General features: G+C 40.6%; 1 protein-coding gene across 1 annotated transcript in view; it reads left to right on the top strand.

Annotated features, from left to right (window-relative positions):
* Nucleotides 1–12,954, top strand: part of LOC121192901 (cadherin-18-like) — a 114,962-nt gene that overhangs the window by 29,115 nt on the left and 72,893 nt on the right. The window lies entirely within an intron of this gene.

Raw genomic sequence — 12,954 nt, forward strand, 5'->3', positions numbered from 1 at the left:
TTCTAAATACATGTTTTCGCTCTGTCATTATGGGTTATTGAGTGTAGACTGAAGGGCAGAAACAGCAATTTTATCCAGTTAAAATCAAATACACACTCTATTAAAGTGAGAGTGAAAGCGTCCGAATACTTTCTGAAACAATGATGTTTTACTACATCTACTCATGCACCCATGTAGTTGTCTTTTTTGTTCATGCCTGTCTCTAATTAGCTTTCTATTATCTGTCCATTCTCAGTGATTTAACTCCTCTGATAATTTGCGTAGCTCAGTCAGTGTATGGTGAGCAAACAGACCAGTCCTCTCCTCAGTGTCCTGCCCTCCCTTTCATTGGTGTAATCATGGTTGTGTGTATGTGTGTGAGTGTGTGTTGCCCTGTGGCAAACATCAGTCAGGAGCTATCCTTGGCCATTAGGCTGTCAAAGAATCAAAAGACCCACATCCAGCACTGAATGCATCACATCTCCCTCCCTCTCTGTTTGTCTCTCTGCAGAACTCTGACTCACTTTGTGAGTGTCAGCGTGGATTTGTGATGTCACCCATTTGTGTGTCTCTGTGTTAGTGTTTTTTTTTTTTCTTTTTTTTTGTCTTTTGGTGTGTTTCTGTCTGTATGTTAGTGTTTTTTTTTTCCTGTCTGTTGATGTTTGTGTGTATCTGTTGCTGTTTTTTGCTGTTGGTGCTTACATCTGGTTGCGTAGCTGACTGACATTTAGAATATCAAAACCAAAGCCAACAAACATGGTTTTAGGCTACAGTGTCCTTATTTCCTCACTGAAGCAGGACAGCACCAAAAAGAGGACTGCACTCCTTGGTTAGACAGATAATTGCTGTAGAAATATTTATGAATTAAAGGGGATTTGTCAGTTTATTGCTTAGCTTTTGTAACATGAGGATGACAATATAAAATGTCTTTTAAATGTATTTTTTTCCCATGTTATTCTCCACTTTCTTAAAACTCATTAGTAAACTGATGTCAGTGTGTTCCTCATGCTCTCGATGGACCTCGCTCACTCTGCTGTGTAGGAGAAACTGATTTATCATCTCATCTTGAAAAGGGATTTCCCATGAGTAACCATGCCAACGGCTGAATTTCATTTTTTTTTTTTTTCATTCTGACCAATAAGGTGAATCTTTTGTGAGTTAGAGCTTTTGTTGTTTGTTTCGTGAGTTAAAGCTTTTTGTTGGTCACATCCAAATGAGAAAAAGAGATACAGATATTCTTTTTTTTCTTTTTGAGACGTGACTCAAAATGTTGGCATATAGATAAATGCAGCAGTTAAATCTGATAATAATGGATATCATGATCATGATAATCCATAAATGTATCCATTGTCGTGGCCTTTATCTTCTCTTGTATATATAGGTGCGGTAATCTATATCCCACTGAGATGCACTTCTAACATACACAAGTGGAGATTTTTGTGTAATGGTGAGAGTCATCTCTCTCTCTTTCTCTTTCTCTCTCTCTCTCTCTCTCTCTCTCTGACAAAAGCTGTTTTACTGGACGTAGAAAAAGGCTTCGATAGAGGAAAGTGACCAGACATTTATTTATTTATTTATAACACCGTTTTATGTTTTATCTAAAAATCTCCCCTCGCTCTGAACTGGATAAAAGCACTTCACACTGCTGAACAGTGTCTGTACATTTCTAAACAGAACACACAATAAAAGCAAGTAATCAACACATTTTCAAATTAAACTGCTCAAACAAAACACAGTGATGCCCACAGGAACAAGCTAAAGGAAAGGAAAAGGAGATCAGTGTAGATAGAATAGATAAAGGATGATAAAAGACAAGGTCACATAAGAGCACAACTACAAAAGGAAGTTTTTCAAAGATATTTAAAAGCATGTACAGAATCTGCAAGTCTCAGATTCTATTTCATTATTTTGGAGGCCTGACCAAAAAGACCTGGTCCCCTTTTGTTTTTAATCTGGAGTTTGGAATGGGAACTATAGCCCTGTCAGCCCTGGCTTGCAAGAAGTTAACAGATCTGTAATGTGCATCAGGTTCAGCCCATGCACAGCTTTAAAACTGATTAGTAAGATTTTAAAATCAGTTCTACAGTGGACTGGACCAGAGTTGTGAAATGATAGATGAGCTAAGACTGAGATCCGAGGCATTATCATCTTCACTGACTGAAGCTATGACAACATTTGGAGACAGGAGCAATATTGTTAGTTGTAATGTGGTCATATCTTATTTAAGGCTTTTTTTTGTGATGTGGGCAAGTTGGTACACAAACAGCCAGCAGTTAATGCTTGGGAGTGTCAGAGATACACGGAGCAGCTCGCTGCTGATGGAAAGCCTGAAGTAATCGCTTTTAAATGAAATGTTGTACAGGCTGTAACAGATGGTCCAGTAGCATCATTTGATGAACTCGAAAACAGGTTTAGCTGACTGATGTCAATACCTGCCAGTTAAATCTATTTTTAACATATATTGACACAGATATAAAGGAAGGATGTAAAAATAATGCTGTACGCAACCTCGACCGATTCTGACTGTCGCCCTGAAAATGTGTTGGGCACGTGAGATGTGCGTTTGCTACCACAGCAGCCCAATGTTAAGATGTTCTGAAAACCACAACACTGGGTTTGAATTGTGTAACTTATAAGACAATTCAACTGAAAATTCTTAACAGAGCTGCCATCACAGAGATTAAGGGAGTGCGCTGGCACGACTTCCAAAAGCTTTTGGATAGGGCTAAAATGATTTACTGTCATCTACTCTATGTTAAATTTACAGATCCCCTTCTGTCCAGTAATATGTTTACTTGGCAAACGACTTTAAGCGAACACAGTGCCTTATTATATCTGCATTTCTGGATGTTAAACAGCCAATTATATTGAAGTGAGAAAAGCAGGAAAAGTGACTGCTGCAGTATGTATTGACTGCCTCGGTATATTGACCTCCAACAGAATTACACCCGACAAAAGATGGAGTCAGGGGCAGTAACGGCATACAGAACCGTACATTAGATTCAAGTACTGGGAACATTAAATGTTTGTGTGCAGTAGTAGGTTTGTGGATAGGTGTCTTTCTTTTCTTAATGCTTGTCTTTTATCTCATTCTTTCTTTACCTCTCTCATGCTCCTACTCACACTGAACAGGTGACAGACTGCAGTTTAAAAAATGCTTACCTGTGATAAAAGATCACTTGGCAGAAACCCAAGGTTGTGAGATGTGAGCACACTGCATACAAAACAAGAATGCATGTTTGCTTATTTGTCTGGTTTTGTTCAGTTTGTATTTATTGTTTGTTTTGTACGTTGGAAAAGTTGTGTGTTAAGCAGGTTATGAGTAGATAATCTGCAGTCCATCATTTGTCCATTGTGGGTAAATCATCAGCCTTACTGATGGGTCATCATTTGAACTATATTAATCTCCTTTAATCTACAGGAAACATTACAAAGTTTGCATACGTCAAACATGTTGGACTTGTAGGTTTAGGCACAAAGAAGAGCTGAGTAGTCTCAGGGAAAGACCAGGGTTTGGGTTATGATTCAGACATACATTATGGGACACACGTCAGTGATGTTCCTGGGGTCATCGGGTCTTTCAGCTCTTTCATCCTTATACGCCCTCGCTCAGGCGACACAGCCAGGGCTAATCAGACCCTGGCTTGTGTCCCACCAGCATTGGCCCACAGATCACTCCTCCTAATCCAGGCTTGAGCTGTGTGATTCACACTGAACATCAAGTCAGCATTATTTTTTTGTCAGTGTTACACTATATTTGCATGGAGTGTGTAGCTGAAATGCAGACTGACCTGCCCTACAGTCGACAAGGTGGTGAACATAGTGGAGGATTTAGCAGCTAAAGGAGGTGGAGACCAAACCAGAGCTAAAAGGAGAGACATGAATTAGGTGGACACAAACAAGATTTAAAATAAATTCTAATGTTGCTCTGTGTGTGCTGATGTGTAAATAGACACATTATAAGTTATAATGCTGTCAGTCTGCAGCTTTGTCTGCTTGTTGTGGAGTTCTTCTGTCCCCCAGTAGCCAGAAATCTGTTCATGCAGCGTTGAAGAGCTAACTGTATCCATTAAAGATCTTAAGAGCTACACTTGAACTGCACAAGCCATTAATAACAGATGCAAACTGTCCTGCTTTATTTTCCTCCCTGACAGACATTTGCCCACCTGTGTACCTGTACCTCTCACTGCCTCTCCTTCCTGTAGTAAAAGAGATAATTTGGGTTTAGGGTCTTAGCTCCTAACAGAACTCCAAATGAATGTTAATGTTCCTCCACGTCTACTGTCTGTGCAAATAGGAAACTGTTAGCTAACATGGTAACATGCTAATGTTGTGTTTACAGCCAAATGCCATTGAAAACATAATGTATTTTTAATGTTCACAGTTTCTGACAACAGCTCAGGCAAATTTCAAGACTCTACTGATCGATTTTCACGATGTTTGGAGCTGTATGGAAACCAGCGTCTGCCTGGAATAGTTAAAAAAATGCCTTCGAATTTCAAAGGCACAACAGTATGTTGAGCTTGAGAGTGTATTCTCACCCTTGGAAACATCAGTCTGCGAAACAGCTCCAATTCAAATTCAGGTTTAGCTCGTATGTGAACCGTAGGTACCTTATGTTGCACCATATGTTGTCAGCAGGCTAAAAACATACAGAAGTGCTGAAATGGTCCTTTAAAGCAAAGTGACATTGGTGAAGACACAGGAAGGAAAAGGTACCAGGATGCCTGTATGTACAGGTGTTCTTTGTGAGGTGATTACATCAAAACCACTTTAACAGCATAAGCTGATCAAATACTAGCCTGGGTCAAAGAGGGAATATTAGCAGCCATAATGTTATCCATCTCATCAAAGGGACTTAATTGTCTGAGTCTAGGTTGGTGTTAAATGTAACTTTATTTACAAAGGCTGGCTGTATGCATTAGAAGGCATATATATATGTGTGTGTGTTGGGGATCTTTTTGCCCCTTTTAGGGACAATAAGCAAGTCCCTGTAACAGAAATCATTAAAGTTTAGAGTGAAGCATGAAGGATTAAGGTTAGACATGTAGTGGTTAGGATTCGGGTATGTTTCCAGGAAATGAATGTAAGTCAATGTAATGAAACATGACTGTGTGTGTGTGTGTGTGTGTGTGTGTGTGTGTATGTGTGTCTGTGTGTGTTGTCAATTCAGCACTGGCTTAACGCCATAATTCTCAGTGAGAGACGGAGAGCATTCCAAAACATCAAAATAAGAGCTGCAGCCAACATGAAGGACTCTCTCCTGCCTGCGTCCTGGACCCTGTCCACATACTCATGCATATGTGTGTGTGAGACTGCCAGTCCGTGTGTGTGTGTTGGAGAGATCAGTTAACTAATCGCATCCTGTTCAGGGAATACACTTGCTGCCAAGAATTAAGGAGAGCTGCTGTGAGTGTGTGTGCTTGATGTCCTGCCAGACAAGTGTGTGTATGTGTGTCTGTGTGTGTGTGTCTGTGTGTCTGTCCAGGTCCCGTGTGTTCTCAGGCGTGATTCTGTGTGTGCTCAGATTTTGTTTGGCTATGGCCGTGCCATAGCCAAACATGGCACGATCAGTCTGACGCTCTCCGTCTGACAAGCTGGTGAAGGCTGATATCTGTTTGATGTATGATTCATTTAGCTCTTCATACTCCCAGAAATATATATTCACATCTGGGACCTCTCTCTCTCTCTCTCTCTTTCTCTACCTCCTTCTTTCTCTCTCTGTCTCTTTAGCTCTCTTTCACAGAAATACAGCAGCAGTAGGCTTCTGAATGTTGTTAAGATGAACAGACAGGAGCTATACTCAGTGATGCATGTCCATGATAAGACTGTAAAAACAGTTTTTTTATAGTAGGTTGGCATTTTCACTCGTCTTATGCAATGTCTTATCATTGGTGGCACGAAAATCAATTTTGAGCTCGTGAAGGAAAGAATGTATTTGTGGAGATTTGCTTTCATGTCCATTGTGCGCCAGTAGAAACTGATTTTTACAAACATCTCACAGGTGGGTGCAGGGTGGGGTTCTATGGGGCTATAGCTCCACCAAGAAATGACCGATCTGACATTTGACAGATAAAAATCCTATTTTATTTAGCATCGGTTTTCCCAGTGATCCAGTCCAACTGATGCTGCGTTTGAGTTCACCTTTCTCGTGTCACACACAATGTGTTACCTGTAGCAGACGTGTTTGGTTTGCTTTGGGAGTGTAGTAGAAAAGCATGGTTTCAGGGATCAGTAGTTTTGGCTGGAAAACAAAAATGAAGTAAAACCTCTGAGCTAGTTTAGGCAGCTCAGCTGGAGACCACTGCTACTCTGACATGACATACTCGTCTTACTGCGCCACATATCTAACATACCCTTTTAAAATTGGCAGCGTGCATTGCCCTCAGTGCTCTGCTCATTCTTTTTGCTGCACGTCTGTCCACACCGCTCACCTGAAAGCAATCCTGCTACTGCTGTTGCTGCTTACCTGAGGACATGGACAAGGGTTAGAGTTATTAACATTTATCACTAATTTTAACATTGTATGCACCAAGCTAATTATTATCTTTAAGATTTGGGAACATGGAAATATGAAAAAACAACAAACCCCACACAGGCACGAGCATTTGTTTGAAGATCTCCTTGAGTATTTTATTTAGTACACTGTCAGCATAATACAGAAATGATGGCTGAAACTATGAAAATGCTTCCAGCCATCCTTTCTTGTTATAAAGAGTAACCTTTCAGATATCTGCTGTGGATCTCTCTCTCTTTTTTTTCCTCCTGTCCAAACAAACCTGCAGAGGAGGCTGGAACATGCTGCTGCTTCACTCACCTCCAGAACCTTCTCTCTGGGAAAGGTCTCACTAGGCAGGAGCAATGTGGAGACAGCATACAGGGCCAGACTGAGACAGTGTGGGCCAGGCCACTTTAAGTATTAAATCCTAAACTCACCTCATTTAACAACACAGCCTGTTTTCAGTTGATGTATATGTCTTTATATGGTCTTGTATGTTTTGAGGTGGTTAAAAAAAAAAAAAAAAAAAGATATAACTGTAAATGGAATAGTGAACAAAATGAGAAAGCATGTGAAATACAAACCAGACCAAACACACCATGCAAACAAAATGAATTTTCATCCCGTTCTGTCATTGGATTAGAGAACTGGCTTTTTTTAAAAAAAAAAAAAAAAAAAAAACTGTTTTCAGTCTGAAAGTTCTTGGACTTCTTACACCCAATTAGTCTGCACCAGTGGCTGGGTATGGGCCAGAATGGCAACAGTAACACAAACTTTGATTTCCAAAGTTGAGGAGGGACGGCAGAATGCCATGGCTGTGTCTCAACTGCCAAAATAAAAGAGGACGAAGATGCACTTAAGCGGAGTGCAGGTGTGACGCTGAATCTCTTCAGCTGATAATCATACAGCGGCAGTTTGTGGGGGATGCTGCGGGGAAAATTCAATTAGATGTTTTCACAGCTTTTAAGAGTTGGCAGACACAGTCAAAACAGAAGAACACTTTGCACATCTATTCCAAGAGACAGGTGCGCAGGAAAGGGATTAATGGATCCAAAGTAGTAAACAAAATGTCGCACACTGCCAAACTTGCAATGATTAATTTATTCGCGAGACAGTGGAGTAGCTTTTCCATTAGGATTCAGAAGGCAGGTGAAGAATCTGTGTAGTCAGTATTATTTACAATGCTGTGCCAAGTCAGGTTGACATGCTGTTGTGTGGTCTGAGCTTGGACCAGCTTGCTGCTGTTTTATTTTTAATTTAAATAGATCAGGAACCAAGTGCAACTAGCTAAACCTTGCACTATGCTTGTTGAGTAGAGTACAGTGAGGTCGGGTGCTGATAGTCCATAGCTTAGCCATAGCTTTGAGTTATAAGCTAGCACAAGCATGCCAGCGTGCTCACAGCGGCAATGCTAACGTGCTGATGTGTATCAGGTATAATGTTTACCATGTTCAGCTAATAAACGGCCTCCTGTTTTTCCATGTTACCTTTAATCTGAACGTATACCAACTACTAAATGTCACAGCTCTCTGAGGCAGCTTGTGTCTCTGTGGTTACCAGAGTACAATAATCCTATATAAGCATAGATACACTGACAGTAGTCTAAATGAATGTGATAAAAAAAATAGCTTGATTCAGATAATTTGATCAGAACGACTAGACACGACATTTAACTGCACTGATCTCTCTTTCCATTTTCCACATTCCTCTGTGTGTCTGTGCGCAGCCATAACACAAAACCTTAGGACCAAGTCCAGCTCTGAGGATCGTGCTGAAGGCAGGAGGAAACCCACACAACCTGAAAATTCCACACAGAAAAGCCTCATTACACTGCTTAATTTATTATTGACAGAACGATGCACCGATGTTATATAAACTGGATAAAGTATATCAAATCAGAGTGGAACCACCTTATCATGTCTCAGCTCTCGTGGTTAGTGATGGAGCTTAGTGTAGCATGTCCTGTAAATCCCACCAGAAGGGAATTAACCTGTTTAAATTAATAACCGTCACTTCCTGCCCGCCCACAAGCTTTTTGATTCATATTTCACACCCTCACAAGCCTTTGTTCTTCTAGCTGGAAAGACACGCACAAGGGGGAAATACTTTAGCCTCAAAATGTCAGTCGCCGCTCCTTCCTCGCCAGCTGCTGCTTAGAAACACTGTTGTTTCATGATGCTGTATTTTTATCCTCCTACCCCTCTTGTCTTTGTCTTCTCCTGTCTCCTGTTTTTGTTTTAAATGTTTTATTTTGTGCCAGGGAGATGGATTTTCTTCGTCTTTACACTGCAGCGGCGTTCGAGCTCATACTGGCAGTGCATTTCTGTTCTCTTCTCTCTGCAGCTCATCGTGCTGTGTTGTCTGTTTCTGTTTTCATTTTATGGTGCAGACTGTGTCAAGATTTGCCTCCTTTGACTCTTTGTTCTCTCCAACAATATTTTGGAAAGCGGGGTGTGAGGAGGAAAGCAGGTTGTTAGCATATTCGCTGCGCTCCTCATGGCCTGAATAACACTCTCCACCTTTGCAAAACAAATCCATGTGCTCAGACAGTAGAGTTTGTCCTCTGGGGACGTTGACTTTGAAACGCTGTGTGATTTTGGGGTAAGAGTGTGAGAGTTGGAGAGAGGTGTAATGGACCTGATCAGATCCGCTCAGAAGATTTAAGAATCTGTGGGGAAAAGAACAAACAGCAGGTTTTATTAAGTGATTGTTTGATGTAGCAAAGCACTATATATATATATTTAAAAAAAAAGTGGACAGATTTCACAAACAGACAAAAGGCAAAACCAAGCACATCATTCACACGTCAAGGAGAAGGAAACGCAAAGAGAGAGAGAGGGACAAGGAGGAGACTGGGACTCCTGGAGGACAAAGATCCAGATCCAAAACATCTGGAGTGAGGCACCATAAGTCAGGAGATTGATGGCTGATGGTCCGGCCCAGAGACCCTTAGTGAAAAGACAGGACATGGAGGAAAACATGGGGGGGCAGAGACAGAAAGTTTACAGTAATCCCGTTGGCACAGATAACACGGACTGACCCACTGGCAGGAGAATAGATGAGTTTAAAGTTTGGATTTAAAGGCCTCAGCAGAGTCTGACCACAGTCTGAGTTCAGCAAGGAAGTCGTTCCAGAGGAAGGGGACATGATAGGAGAAGGTCCTGCAGACCCTGGGGACAGACAGGAGTCCTGTGTCCTGACAGCGAAGTACACAGGATGGAATGTATAGTTTTAGGAGATCAGACAAGTATGCAGCGACAAGAGCATTTAGGATTTTGTATCTCATCAAAAACCTTTTAAAGTCTGATCTGACATGGTTAGGGAGCCAGTGAAGGGGGCTAAAATTGGTGTCATGTCCTGGAATTTTCTAGATTTAATTTAAATAAAAAATGAGACAGTAGAAGGTAAAGTAACATCAACATTCTTGGCTGTCAGACTTTGAAAAATCACACAGTTGTCGAGTGTTGCTGTTACCGTGTCTGTGTCGGGCCGAGCCAAAGACCAGCATCTAGGTTTTATCTGAATTTAGGAGAAGGATGTTATTTATTTATTTTTTGCCACACTGCTTTTCAGAGTCTCTAATCTGATGGTTTGAAAAGGGTCATCAGTAGTAGTTGTATCCAAAGCTTACAGTCTGTTACAGCACAGACGATGATGGAGATGAAGTTTGTATTTATGGTAGAAAAAGCCTGAAAAATCATGAGAGACAAAACGTGTTTGTAATTCAACTCCCAGCATTTGCGCTCCAGTCTCCTGCAGGTCTGCATAAGAACACGTTTCATCAGTAAACCAGGGTGTAGACCTGGACTAGACCTCCGTCTAGTCTCAGCTTCAACTGAGACTAAACAGAGCTGTGTTTAAGTCAGTACAGTTTTCAAGAGGGCCCTGTCTCTGCAGGTCGTCGCTCACCGAGAGCAGTTAAAGCTGAAGGACCAATGTGTCCAGTGATAAATACATCAGCACCAACATTACGAGGACAAGCTAGTATCACTTCAGATCTGAGAAGGCAGCGATCTGACATAACAGATGTGATGGGGGAGACAGTCAGATCATAAACCACTGTCCCAGGTCAGGTCTGTTACCACTGCAGTGAGCGGGTTCACACACAAAGTGTCTAAAGCCAAAAGAAACTAGCGCTAGAAAGGATCAGAGGCCTTATTCAGGTGGATATTAATATTATCATGTCTCTTCAGATGCTAAATTCTCCACTACGTTAACCTTTTAACCTTTAAACCTTTAACCAGGTTAATGTCCTATATATAAAAGAACTGTTCATGAAAAAAAAAAAATACATATACCCATATGTATATTTCAAAGGTCTGCTCATTCGTTCAGACTTCCAAATAATAAAATGAAAATAAAACTACTGCAGAGTACATCTGACAGCAGTGCCTACTTTTAACAGCTAGCCTAAAAGGCAGGGGTGGGCAATTATTTTTTCCAAAGGGCCACATGAGAAACCTGAGCTGTGCTAGAGGGCCGAACCAACAATAACCTTAACTTAAGTATGCTCAATATTAATTTCCTCCAACTGTAAAGGGAAGTAAATTATGTAATTTTGATTATGCTACTGTAATCAAAAGACTAAGGATGTTCTATTACAATAAAGATATAAAATAGTGGAGTACGTCAAAAATACAAGTCATAAACAGGAAAACAATCATTACATCAGTATTTCATTTTATTTTTAATACATAACTGAATAGTTGTTTTGCAAATGTAAGCAATTAATACAAAAAGCAATAAATGCTTTAGATGCCTTGTATTTTTCTGCATATTTGGTCACGTAGTGCTAGTTTTTGTTTACATTTCTTGTGGGTTGCAAAATGCCCAGGTCTGCTATAAGGTGTGTGTGTCAAAACAGTAAGTTCTCAAATAACAATGTCACCTGGAGAGCCAGGTGTCAGAAACTCCACTGACAGCTGAAGGTTTGGCAGATAAACAGGAAGTCTCAACAAGCTGCTCCATCAGGAGGAGTGCAACTCTGCCAGTGTTGTTTGGTCAGACTGAAAGTTGCTGTATTGACATTGTGTTACACCTACCTTTTCATTACACTTATCATTAGGGGCTAATAAGAAGGTGTCTTCATTATAATAAGAAGTCACTCCATGTCCTACCATAAGAATCAGACAAAGATCTATTATTTCACCCTCTCGTGTCAAATGACAACTTGTTGCATCTAAAAGTGAATGGTTATGGTCCACACTGGTTTCTGCAAAACATACAGACCACAGACTTTCCCTAACCTTAAATTTGTTTTTTTTTTCTGCCTATACAAAATAAAACCTTAAGCACAGCAGTGGCAGATCAGAAAACTCTTATTTTTGAAACAGATTTGGAAAGTACTGACAAACTGTGACATCCAGCCAAGACGGGCATGAGATCAGAAAATGTCCACATTGGTAATTTTTCAAGGCAGTGACCAAAAAAAAAAAAAAAAAAAAAGAAGCTACAGAGCAGTTACTCTTGAACACAAAAATAATCTGATGACAAACAATGTGTGATGTAGTGAAGTATGATCCTGAAACCAAAGCAACATACTGTAGCCCACAGTGGCAAATTTAACCAGTAGATGGTTTTGCCATCTATTATTTTTGGAGGAAATGCAATTGCTGCTGGGATTATTTTCATTACCAGCAGAGAGTGTAATGTTTGTGTAATGCACAGAGATCAGAGAACTTTTACCCCCAGAGAGTAAAAGTTCACTTGTGTCCCATGAGTTGTGAAGGTCGTAGTTTTTGTTAAATACAGAACAAGTAAACCCACTGGCTGTCGTGAGGTCGGCCTCTGAGTCTGTCTAAAGATGGTTGCTCCGGTTTGATTTGTGTTATGTGCTTGCTCAGTTTTATCTCCTCAGTGTGTAGATACACTGCTTTCTAATCCAGTTTTGGACTGAAGCTGACTGGACTGTATTCATGAATATAAATTGTTCCTTCCACCATTTTTTTAAAACTTATGTTAATGCTCATTTTTCGAATTTGCGCCCTTTAAACCCCCCCCCCCAAAAATAGTAAGTTGTAGGGTTCATATTGCTTGTTTTAACATGACATCAGAGGAGAGAAGAAATGAACTGGAGATGATAAAAGTATTAGCATCAAAATGAAAACCAGTTATTATTGCTAACAGCTAAAACAGTATAATTATTATTCAGTCTGCAGAAAGCAGCAGTAATATCGGTCAGCAGGCTAACATGCACTGAGTAAACTGTCTGACACTGTTACATGAACAAACCTGGTGATCCCTGAAGCCACCAAACGGTTTCTTTGGTGTTCTTTGAAATAAGAGCATCAGTGCAGCATTGTATGGGAGGTGCTGACGGCGGTGAGGATGTACGAGAGCCGGCAGCTTAGTCGAGTCGAGTAAATGAGTTTGTCCAGCACCTGCAGCTGTGGTAAACCCACAGGGAGAATCATCACAGTCAGTCGCCCCGCTGCTCAGCGTAAAACAAACTAAACTTTTACATGCAGCACTGAGTG

The sequence above is a fragment of the Toxotes jaculatrix genome, chromosome 14, assembly GCF_017976425.1.
Source record: "Toxotes jaculatrix isolate fToxJac2 chromosome 14, fToxJac2.pri, whole genome shotgun sequence".
NCBI lineage: Eukaryota > Metazoa > Chordata > Actinopteri > Toxotidae > Toxotes > Toxotes jaculatrix.